The sequence below is a fragment of the Lathyrus oleraceus genome, chromosome 7, assembly GCF_024323335.1.
Source record: "Lathyrus oleraceus cultivar Zhongwan6 chromosome 7, CAAS_Psat_ZW6_1.0, whole genome shotgun sequence".
NCBI classification, from domain to species: Eukaryota; Viridiplantae; Streptophyta; class Magnoliopsida; order Fabales; family Fabaceae; genus Lathyrus; species Lathyrus oleraceus.
In genome coordinates this window covers 54,954,241-54,966,957 of record NC_066585.1, presented here as the reverse complement: position 1 = coordinate 54,966,957, position 12,717 = coordinate 54,954,241, and the positions used below count along the sequence as shown (strand labels likewise).

General features: G+C 35.5%; 1 long non-coding RNA gene across 1 annotated transcript; it reads left to right on the top strand.

The window, feature by feature from the left end:
• Positions 1 to 387: 387 nt before the first annotated feature.
• Positions 388 to 1,230, top strand: LOC127105458 (uncharacterized). Its single transcript, XR_007795008.1, has 3 exons — positions 388 to 563; positions 667 to 757; positions 848 to 1,230. It is a non-coding gene; the product is annotated as an uncharacterized LOC127105458 (long non-coding RNA).
• The last annotated feature ends 11,487 nt before the right edge of the window (positions 1,231 to 12,717 follow it).

Genomic DNA, 12,717 nt, shown 5'->3' with positions numbered 1-12,717 from the left:
TAAGGGATTGGCTCCATGGACTACAAAATACACCATAGTAAGGAGAATCGATCGAGAAAAATGGAATTTCACCAACCTGTAAGACGGCGGAGTGGCCCGGTGAAAATTGAATTCAGAGCGAACGAACATGAAGATGAAGGCGCCTTCAGGTAATCTTCAGAATCCCCTCCTTCTTCCCTTTGATTCTTCTATTTTGTGCGATGCTTCTTCCTTCTTCTCCTCTTCGCGTGTGCTTCTGTGATTGTTGTGTATGATGAAAGATTCATTGAAACTCTGTTATGTGAATTCTTGTGTGCGTCGCGTGTGAACAAATGCTCTGTGTGAATCGTTGTGTGGAGACGAATCCTAGATCAAGCATAATTGCAGCTTCGATGTGAAGCTCCAATGGCTTCCTAATGGACCTTTGTGCAAGGTTAGAAGGGAGAGAAAAATGGTGAATAGAGGTTATGATAGTGATGAGTGAGCTTTGAGAATTGTTCCTTTTTGATTGAAGAGTGATGTATGTTTATATAGTTTGGAAGCCGTAATCGAGTCGGGTAGCTCGGGTAGAATGGTTAAGGCAGGTTAAATTTCAGTTAGATTTGAAGAGTATGGTTGTTGGGAATGATTTTAACACTGTTAATTTCTGTTAAATAGTTTGTTAAGGATCTATTCATTTTTTGACAGAGCAATTGCACTTGGGGTTGGTTACGGGATGCGATTAAGTTTGTGAATCAGAAGGAAAATAGATTGGTTATGTTGATTTGGACTAAAACAGGTTATTGAAAAGAAACTGATTATAGTTCTGAAACCTGGATTGTGAGTTGGGTTAATTTCTAAAATCGTTTTCTCTTACTGTGACTTTCAGGTTTTAGTTGCCTAGTTATTCGCAGCTTTGGATTTTTCTGCTATGCATATGCTGCTGTTGGGCATTGCCTTGCTTGAATATTTGAAATCGATTTCTGGAACTGCTGTTGGATTATTGATGCAAGATTATGGATGTTGGCTTTCGATGAAGTTAGTTTTAGTTGAGTTATCAGTTAAATTTGGTTGATATATTTTTACTTCTGTTAGCAGGTTTGGATATGTTATGACTTTCATGTGCTGTGGAGCTTTTGGAGGTGTCCTGTTAATAGAGAAAAGGTTAGAGTGAAATTGCTAAGTTGTTGGTTAGACTCACTTGTTAGAATTTGAAAACAATTACAGTTTGGATGTGATTAAAGGAAAAAGTTAGAAATTATTTGCAAGCTTGGTCTGGACTTAGCAATTATTTGGAAGTTATGTGTTAGTTAACAGTTAGCAAATCAAGAGAAAGTTAGTGGAGAGTTTTAACAGTATTAAAATTTGTTGGAGGTTGTTAGTGAACTGAATTTAGAATTGAATTAAAGCTGAATTTGCCATTATAATTTCAGTTGTTTTGATTATAAGTTATATGTGAGATACTCTTGCTTTGGGCCGATTAAAGATTCCCACCGATGTATGTATTTCTAACTTATGAGTTATTTTTATATTTACACATATCTCATATAATTAAATAGTTGGAATTAATTCAAAATATGTTATATTATTATGTAGTACTTTGAGGAATTCAAGTGTGCATTTTATACAAAGGATCAAGTGGACGAAATCAAAGAGGAGTGGTGTCAATTCATGATAGAGCTCAATGTTTGTTCATAAATTTGTGTAATTAATGTGTACATTTGTAGTATATGTTATGACTTGTAAATGTGTACATAAATTTGTATATATTTTGATACATTTAAGGCAAAATTGGTTTGAATTGGTATATATATATATTTGTTAGCCAAAAATTGGTAGAAAAAAGGCCAATATGGCATATATAAAATGTGATAATTGTCTGTCAAAATCTGGTTGAAAACAGGTAGAAATTCTGGTTTATAAACCTGGAAAAAATGTGGTTTAAAACAAAAGCTTCAAAAATTTTCGTATACCTTAGACAGCGCTTTTGTAAAAAGCGCTGTCTAAGGGGGGGATTAGAAAGCGCTTTAGGCAAAAGCGCTCTCTAAGGGGGGGGCTTAGACAGCGCTTTTTGAAAAGCGCTGTCTAAGGTATACCTAAAAAAATTAAAATAGGAGGGTCTTAGAAAGCGCTTTTGGCCAAAGCGCTGTCTAAGGGGGTGGGGCTTAGATAGCGCTTTTCAAAAGCGCTGTCTAAGGTATACCTAAAAAATTTAAAATAAGAGGGTCTTATAAAGCGCTTTTGGCCAAAGCGCTGTCTAAGGGGGGGGGGGGGGGGGCTTAGACAGCGCTTTTAAGATTTAAAAAAGCGCTGTCTAAACCTTTAGCAGCGGAGGTTTAGACAGCGCTTTAAAGCGCTGTCTAAGGCTAAAAAAAGCGCTGTCTAAGATCTTGTTTGTTGTAGTGGTGGTTTCCACCACCACCACCACGTGTGCACACTTGGACCATTGGATCACCTTGCCACGATCTAATCTCACGTGTTCATTTTAAATACTTCATTTAATTATCTGTGTTGCGCGTTTAACTCGAGTGCATTGTGTTCCCTCATATTTGGACCGTCCCTTGATGTCACGTCAATTAATGAGTTCCATCACATTGCTGTGGTTTTTTCTATTTATTCCATTTTCATTTTATCTTCAATTAATTGCTTCTATTCTCAAAAATTCATAAAAAAATTCATTTGAAGTCATAAGAATATGAGACCAACTCCAAATATTTTCTTGAAAAATCTAGATTCATATTTTGATTTTTAATTTTTTTTGTGACCTAATTTGATATTTTTCATGGATTATTTGATTTTTAATAGTTTTAATTCATTTCAAAATACTTTCTGACTTTTGAAAAATCCAAAAATATTTACATAGCATCTATAGGTCATGATAAGTCAATGAAAAATAGTCTCATCAATTTCTTATTTGATTTGATATTAGTTGAGATTTTAATTCATATTATACTATTTTTATTTGCTTTTAATTATTTTTAAATACTTTCTGATTTCAAAAAATTGTGAGAAAATTAGTCAAAGCTTGTTTGATTATGTTGAACCTATGAGAATTTAATTGGACTCATTGAAGTTGTTTTGAATTGAATTTGAGGTTTGACCTTATTTGTTTATTTTTTATTTGCATTTTATTTTAATTCAAAAAATACCAAAAAAATATACCATTGACTCTTTGACTTTTTATCTTCATTTCTTTTCTGTTTGGTGTTGGTTGATGTTGATTTGATTCACATTTGATCAATTGGATTTGGTTGTGGTCTTATTTTCCCCTCCCTTTCATCTTCATCCCTTTCTTTCCATCAATGGCCAATGAGTTAAAGTCTTATGGTTGGTCTTGACAAATGAGAAGTTTAATCTTCTTTCATCCAAACCAAACTTAACTTGATCCATGATCAAGTGAGTTATTTTGTGTCCAAGATAGGTTACTTCTTGGTCAAGCAAATAACCTAAAGTCAATTCAAGACCCTTCCCCTCTTATTTTGGCATGACAAGTTTATGGAGCTTGGCTTCCTAGTCATGATCTCTAACTTGTGTTCTTTTCCTATATTTTTATTGACCGGCCTTAGATAGGTGTGACTACTACATTAGTCCACTTACGAATGCTTAACATAGCGCTACATTGTCTTATGACAAGCTAACATAACTTTACTAACTATTAACTTTAATTTGAGCATTTAATTTCTTGTCATTTACTTTTAATGTCATTTATTTCTTGCTTATTATTCATATTGATTTTCTCTTGCTCACTCGAGCACATATTTTATGTTTATGTCATTTTTCTTTTGCTCATTTGAGCCCATTATTGTATATAAATATATTGCTATCTTGTGTTTTCTTTGTGTTTGTTTTGTGTGAACCAAATGAAAAAGGAGAAAGGACTTAGAATTAGGACTTACCTATGCTTAAAGGAGTTCAAGAGCAACTAGGCCTCATGCCTTTAGAATGCAAAATTGTTGAAGAGCAACTAGGCCTCATGCCTTTAGAATGCTAAAATACAAAGTTGACTTTAAAGAACTTATCATCCAAAGTTATTCTTTCTCCATTCCCCTTATTGTGTTGTGAACTTTTTTATGTTTGTTTTTGTGTGATAGGGATACCATCTTAAAATTGTGAAAGGAGGACCATTGTCATGAGTAGTCAAGTTAAGAGCCAAGTCAAATGGAGATCCTAGGAGCTTGAATTCAAATTGTTTGATTGCTTGTTTGTTTGCTAAGTCCAAAGGAAAGGAGCATTTTGAGTCATCTCTATGACTTCAAGAAAAGGAACTCCAAGGGTTTTATCTTTCCCCTCTTCCCTTTTTTATGCGTTAAAGACTAGCCCTTCTCTTCTTCTCCCCACTCTAACCAAGCCAAAAATAATTTTCAAAACTTTGACTTTGTTTCAAATTAGAAACCTAGGCCTTAAGCCTTTGACTTTTCAAAACTATTTTCATAAATACTCATTGTGAATAAACCTTAATCCAAACTTTGACTTCATTTTGTAAATAAGTCTAACTTGTAAATATAACTCACTTCAAGTTGTTTTTGTGGTTCCAATGGCCACTTGTTAAAACTTTTTAAAAAAAGGTTGAGTTTTCTCCCTTTGATAACAAAATACCTTAAGGATTTTTGATCAAAGCAATTCACCAATCTTTTGAGATTTTTACCCCGAACTATGTGGTTTTGATCCTCCCTTGTGATGGTACGTAGGCAATAAGTTCATCCAATCAAACAACAAAATTTGTAAATATAAGCTATTCTCTTCTCATCCCTCCAATCTTTTGCACAAATCTTTTCACAAATACCAACCTACAACACATATTTGCAAAAAGAGGTTCCCTTAGAGTACTAAGGATGTTTTGGGTGCATAAAACCTTCCCATTTCATAACCAACCCCCTTACCTAGATATCTGACATTTTTATTAGTTTTTTTTTTGAAAAACTTCTTACTCGACTTTTGTTCTCTTTTTAGCCTTTCCTTTGGACAAATAAAAGTGCGGTGGCGACTCGAATTCTATGTTGACTTTTGGTTTAGTCAATAAACCTAAAGGTAACGAAAACCCCGCTACATATAGAAATCATATCATCGACATAGAATTCAATCTCTTTGTGCATCATAACATGAAAAAGAGTAGTCATTGTTCTCTGGTAAGTTGCACCAGCATTCTTCAAACCGAAAGGCATCACTCTATAACAGAATGTTCCCCAAGGTGTAATGAATGTGGACTTTCCCATATCTTTGGGTGCCATCTTGATTTGTTTGTATCCGGAAAATCCTTCCATAAACGAAAAGACTTTAACTTTAGCAGTATTGTCTACCAACATATCAATGTGTGACAGAGGGAAATCATCTTTAGGACTGGCTTTATTCAAATCTCTATAATCAACACACATGCATACTTTTCCATCCCTCTTTGGCACAAGCACAATATTGGCCATCCATTGCGGATACTCAGCGGTCACAAGGAAACCGACATCAATCTGCTTCTGCACTTCTTCTTTGATCTTCATTGCCATATCAGGATGAGTTCTTCTCAACTTCTGCTTGAGTGGCAGGCATTATGGCTTTAACAGCAATATATGCTCCACTATCTCAGAATCCAAACCAGGCATGTCTTGATAGAACCAAGCAAACACATCTGAATATTCTCGGAGAAGATCGATCAACCCCTTTTTCACATCTGAACATAGTCAAAACCTAATCTTGACTTCCTTCACATCATATTCGGAATCTAAGTTGACTAGCTCAATCTGCTCTTCGAATGGCTGAATGGCTTTTCCTTCATGCTCAAGAAGACGAGATAATTCATCACTCACTTCTTCATCACTTTCCTCCTTAGCCTCAAACACAGGGAATTCAAAATTTGGGAAGAGGAAGGATCATTGTATTCAATGGGGTTAGAAACCAACCTGCATAATTATTTGATATTTTTATTTTAGAGGTGTGAATTTGTGACCAAATATTATACAGATGGACAATTATATTATTTATTTATTTATGTTTTTTGTGATTACCATTTTTGGAATAAAGAAAAAAGTAAAAACAAAACATCATAGATGTGGACGAATAGAATTATACTTTATTAATGATCTAATTGAAAATGCCCAAGAATGTTCACTTCTCCCTTAGGCATAGTGTAAGACCCCAATTTTGACCCTAAGATCCCTTAGGCAATTCCATCATAAACATTTGCATTGGGATCATACCTTGGCATCCTCCTTACCCCTTCTTCATTGGGTTTGTTTTTGGAGAGATCACCAAGAATTATGTGATTCTATCATACTTGTATATTATCATTTTACTAACCAAAATACCAAAAATATGTCTTTGCATTTGCCTAACTCTTTTGTAGGTAGGGCATGATCTCCATTGATCTATCAAGTTTATATCTAGGGTTTGAGACCCTCATGAACAAAGAGAACAACCATGGATTGATTCAAGGATGGTAATAAACATAATATATGAGCCCCATTATTTCTACATGTTATATTGATCAAGTATTCTTCAAGAATTTGAGGGTGATTTGCCTTGGAAACCCTAGTTTGTCTCGGTATCTTGAGTAACTTATCCAACAAGCTATCTCATCAATTGATAAAATTTCTCAAGGGACACTTCAAAATTCATCATATTATGCATATATGATCTACCATGAGCCTAGAAAGTCAAGAGAATTAAAGGCTAGCAAGTTGGTTGATGGTGGTTGGCCAGATGAATTCATCTAATCAAAACTGGGTCTCCCTAGAGCCTATCTCCTACAATTTTCACCATATGAAAATGATTCCAAGAGAAAACTTAATCTAAATGATATTCCAAACAACTTTCATGTTGATACCTAGAGCTAGTTTTTCTTGGAAAATCATTTTCTATGTTGAAACATTATAGGTCATTTTGTCTAAACCCTAATTTGAAAGTCAAATTCCCAAGGCCATAACCTTCTCAATTTTTATGAGATGAAAGATTTCCATGTTTCACAATCAAATTAAATGTGTCTAATTCAATTTTGATGTTTGGAGTGAGATTATAGATTTCCAAGTTACATTATAGGTCATTTTTGACTTATACCATTGATCAAGTGATTTTTCCAAACTTCAAAAATGCATAACTCTATCATATCAAATCCAATTGACATGAAATTGGTGACCATTTTGAATATCTTTGAAAGATCTAAAACTTTTATGAAGACACTTGTCTCATTTGAAGCTTATATAAAAAGTTAAGTAAGGTAGAATATTGAGACATATGGCTTGACATTTAGAAAAATTTGGATATATAAAAACTTTCCAAACTTCCACCTCAAATTTTATCATGTTCCAAGCTCCAAATGAAAAAGTCTTGAACCTGAAAGTTGTTCTTCTTGATCTCACCTTTCCAAAGAGCTCAAATTCATCCATTTTGGACAAGGAATGCATAGGTTGCGCATGGCTTCAACATGGTATCATCATTTGGCAAGGATCAAACTTCAAATCTTCACAGACACTTGCCTTGCAATCCAAGTCGGTCTCAGACTCTCTCACACTCATTTATGGACCTAATGCAATAATTTCAAGGGCCTGTATGCGCCCATGCACCCATGCATCATCAATGACCAATTTTGGAAAGTGATTTCAAGTGTGCAAATATAAATGGTTTCAGCTATAAATTGAGCCTCATATGCTGAGCATTTCACACACATTCGCGCCGACTTTGATTCCAAACCCCTAACCCTCTCATTCCAAAGGATAATCCTAAGAATTTCACCTGAAATTGAGTTTGAATTCTCACTGTTTTGAGATTCAAAGCTCCAGGGATCCAAGACCTTTTGAGCATTCAATCCTTCTTCTACAAGCATTTGGAATCAGATCAAGCATGAGCCAAGGCAAGAACATCTGAATCCAGACCTACATTGAAGGTATTTTCCAGAAATTTTAATCTCTTTGATTCTCTCTAAATCTTGCTCAATTCTATTGATTCCTTTGTTGTCTGAAGTCCTACCAATGTAGGTAAGAAGATTGATTTGCTTTGAGGCCAAATCGAAGCAACTCAATTCATGTACCTCAAATTTCAACTCCATGTATCTCTCAATATACTTGGAGTTAGGATGAATTAAGATCAGATTCGTGCTCAGTGCCATTTTTACTTTGAAATCACGTCCTTCTTTTTAATTTTGGTGAAGGTTATGACTGAATTAGTACGGCCCGGGTCGCCGGAGAAGATGACCGGCCTTTGGACGCCGGTGGTGAGCTGGATGGTTCTGAGCCACAGGATCCTTTTGAAATGAAATAATCTCGTGCGTTGGTTTGAATTACAAAGTTTTTGGTGCGCTGACAAGGGCGTATCGTGGATTGCACGCTTGTGGCCACTTGATCTGCCACCTCAATTAATGAGGGAGATCAAGTGGTCCACGTTTTTTTCTGTTATTTTAATTTTCATTTTAGTTGCTTTATTTTCATTAATTCATATTAATTTTAATATTGATCCAAAAAATATGGGAGTTTCACCAAAAAATTTCAAATAATTTCCTCTTTCATATTCTAAAATGTTCATTCTAACCGATGACAGATTTTCTTCCCTGTTGAGTTTATCCTTGATATGTTCATCCTAACCGATGACAGATACTCTCACCCTTGGTCTTCTGCCTAGTAACTGGTAGTTGTAAATCCTATTTTCTGCAGTTTTCCCCAGCAAGGCTATTCTTATTCAGTAATCGTTAATGAATATTCCCTTTTGTTGTTTCCCAGCGAGTCATCCTTGATATATTCATCCTAATCAGTAACGGGTGTTCTCTCTGTCAGATCATTATTATCTCCTTACCTAGTAACAGGTAGTGGATAATAGATTTCTGCTCCTCCTGTGCTGAAGTTTATCTTCCACAATTGATTTGAGTGTTCATTACCCTTAGTAAATCGTTTTTCCCTACATGATTCAAGTACTTCAGTTTTATCCTGACTTTCTCGTATCCCCTACAGATATTGTTGTTTCTCCCAGCTGAGTCATTTCCATGTTTGTATGGAATCCCTCGCATCCCCCAATAGTTTTAAGTCGTAGCCTGGCCTACGCATAACTCCTTTTTCCCCCCAGAGTCTCGACCTCCCCAATGATTTTCCTTACGAGATGCATTATACTCATGTGGACTTTCGGTCTCTCTGATTTCTTTTTTTTTTGTGGCCAAATTTCCCCACAAATCATTAACTTTTACATTCATATTGTAGCGGTGTATTCGTCGCTATATGATCTATTGATTAAATCATAAGCAAAGCATACAATGAATTTCGAGTCGCCACCGCACTTTTATTTATCCAAAGGACTGGCTAAAAAGCGAACAAAAGCCTAAGAAGTTTTACACGTAGAAAACTAATAAAAAGATCAGAGAGTCTGGGTAAGGGGTAAGTTACGCAATGGGAAGGTGTTAGGCACCCATCACGTCCTAGGTACTCCTAGGGAGCCCTTTTCACACTTGTTGTAAAAATTGTTATTTGTTATGACATATGTACTGTGCAAACATGATTGGGATGGTGAGAAAAGAATATACAATTTTTATTATTTTTGTGTTCGAACGGATGAACCCGTTGCCTACGTACCTTCCATCAAAGGTAAGGATCAAAACGCCATAGTTCGGCTAAAAGATTTCCAAAAATTAGTGGATTCAATTTTAAACACAAGCCCTGAGGTCTTACGTTATCCACAGGAGAAAACTCAACCTTATGAAACAAACAGGTCCACCATGTGAGAACAGCTTCAACTTGCTAGTGAGGGGTTAACCCTATAATAAGCAAGGAAGACTTACAATTCAATCAACTAAGGACAAATAGGTGAGATTGACATCAACCAACTAGGATAAATCAAACCTAAGGCTATGTATGAAAACTTAGCAAGCATGGACAAAGCCACAAAACATTTGAATGAGTGAAGTTAATTGATTATGATTCTTCATGAAAGTGGGGTCAAAGTATGATTAAGATTGATTCAAAGAAGTATTATGAAATGGAGTTTGAAAAAAGGTCAAGGACTTGGGTCCAGGTTTTTAATTTGAAAACATGAAGAAGTTTGCACAACATCTATGTCAAGTTTGAAAAGTAAAGTGTGAAAAGGTTTAGGACATAATGGGGATGAATGGATGAAGATGGAAAGTAAAACTTCTTAGAAGGTTCACCTCTTGAAATCATATAGAAGATGATTCAAGTGTGTCCTTTGGAATGGCAATGAGTAATAACAAACAAACAAAGCAAAAAGAAAGCGGATACCGGATGCCAATCACTGGTCTTATACCAATCTCCTAAAACAAAAATGGGATATCAGAAGCCACTCAATGGTCTTACACTAATCTCCTTAACAAAGAAATGCAAAGAAAGTGGATACCGGATGCCAATCACTGGACTTATACCAATCTCCTAAAACAAAATCAAATTGGGATACCGGATGCCAATCACTGGGCTTATACCAATATTCAACATATGGTCATGGGAAAAAAACTGCCAAATTACACGGACTTACAATTGTATCCTCACATACGAACAAACAAAGCAACATATGATCATAGGAAAGCAAATGCCAACTTACAGGGACTTATAATTGCATCCTCGCATAAACAAAGAAAAGCAAAATATGGATGTTAGATGCCAATCTATCTGGGCTTACTCTAACCTCCACAGTATGGTCCTAGGAATACAAATGCCACATTACAGGGACTTATAATTGTATCCTCACACACAACAAACAAGAGCAACAGAAGATATGAGTGACCAATGAGGTCTTACACTCTATCCTTCCATATCATAGGAGCTATGGCCAATGAATGGTCTTACAATTGTCCTCAATGGGTAAACAACAAAGACAATATCACAAAGACAAATGAGATGGTCATGCATTAATGGGCAATTAATGATGATGATAAATGCATAAAGCATACAAGCCAAACATGTGCATATAATATAACAATCAATCAATGAAGTCATTCAGCACACACTATAACCAAATCATGAGGCTCATACAAAGGGTAAGGCACTGAGGCCAACTGGAATAGGTTAGAGGTGCTCTTAACCTTGCCATTGAGGGGCTAAGGTGAAGCAGATGAAAAGATATGAGGGGTGTGCCTCATCACTCTTATCCCTGGTCAGGGAGAGTATTTGAATATCAGAAGGTGTGGGAGCTCAGAAAGATGGAGCTCTTTCCACAAGTTAGACTCTATAGATCTTGGGTTTTGATCTCAATGCTACAACCATGTAATGGGAGCAAGGAGAAGACTCACAAAATAGTAGGAGATAGGTTGCTTATCTCTTTGATCTACCAATTGCCTCAAATGAGGACTTTTCCTGCTTAGGACAAATGTAAACACACACATGCATTGCCTCTTAAGGAGGACTTCAGACAGTTGCCTGGCCAAGTAACAGGCCAGGTCTTCCAGACTACATGAAGAAAAGGGATTATACCTCAATGCAAATTGCTATAAAGCAAAGCAAAGCAAGTTCAAAGAACTAAGCAACTAATGGTACCTGAAATAGTCAAACAGAATCAGTACACAGCTCACAGTTTAAATCAAAAGGAGAATAAGATTAACAGTCAAACACAAACAGATAAATGTGCAAAGCACAAGACTCAAGGCTTGTGAGCCAAGCAACCTACAAAACAAAAAGGTTAGCTCATGATAATCAAGTAAACTCATTCAACTTGTATAAGTTTCTTTGAGGCAATTGCTTCTCAACCTGAAAACATGAACTCAAACATAAGCAAAAGGACCACTAGGACATGCCTAGGGTCAAAAGAGGATGAGAAGGTCAAGACAGCAAGTGATATCCAATCAAAATCAAGTTTAAACATTTAACAAGCAAACTCAATTGGTTTCACATTCATATCATGCATCATCATCATTTCATAAGCAAAAGAAGTCAAAGCATGGCAAATGAGAGCTCATAGAAGTCAACAGCAAGACTTAACTCAAAACCAACCATAAACATTTCAATAAATCATCAAATCATTCATGCTCAAACACAATCCATAACATGGTATGCATATAAAATTTCAACTCATTTGGATCATGGGAAGATGGTCAATGAAAATCAGAAAGGCAAGGCAAGTTTAAGCATGCTCAAAGAAGTCAACCAAACATACATCAACTTCAAAAAATCATAAATCATAGATAACATATGATAAATGAATGGGATCAACACCATGGCAAAGCTTAAGATGTCTACTAATCACATGTCAAATTTCAAATTCAACCAATAAAGTATGAGAATTTCACAAATGAAATGGGAACAAGTGTCACAAAAAGTCAACATTTTGGTCAAACAGGGGAGAAAATCTTAAACAATTAGGAAATGCCACAAACAATTCCAAGAAAAATCACAAGTGAACTAGACATACAAGAGTACATTCATGCAAAAATTCAATCCAATTTGAGGTCAAGAGGCATGGTAAAGAAAATCATGAAGTTGCACATCAATGGTGTGACACAAATTGTCACACCCTACTTCAGAAAATCATAACTCACAATCCATACATGATAAATTCACAAACTCTACACCAAAATCACCATGAATGTGTCTAGTTCATGCACAATAAATTTCAAGGCCATTGAATAATGTATCATCATTTAACAAGTGTTTTGGTAAAAGGTACAAAATATTGTCACATGTCACAAACCCTAATACCAATTAAAAACCACTCATCCAAAAAATCAGGAAAAAATATGATAATAAACTAGAGATCCAGATGAATACAATGCAAAAATTCCCATGCAAATTGGATTACAAATGAAGATGCTATGATTTTTGCAAGATGGTGCATCAAATTGAAATAAATATT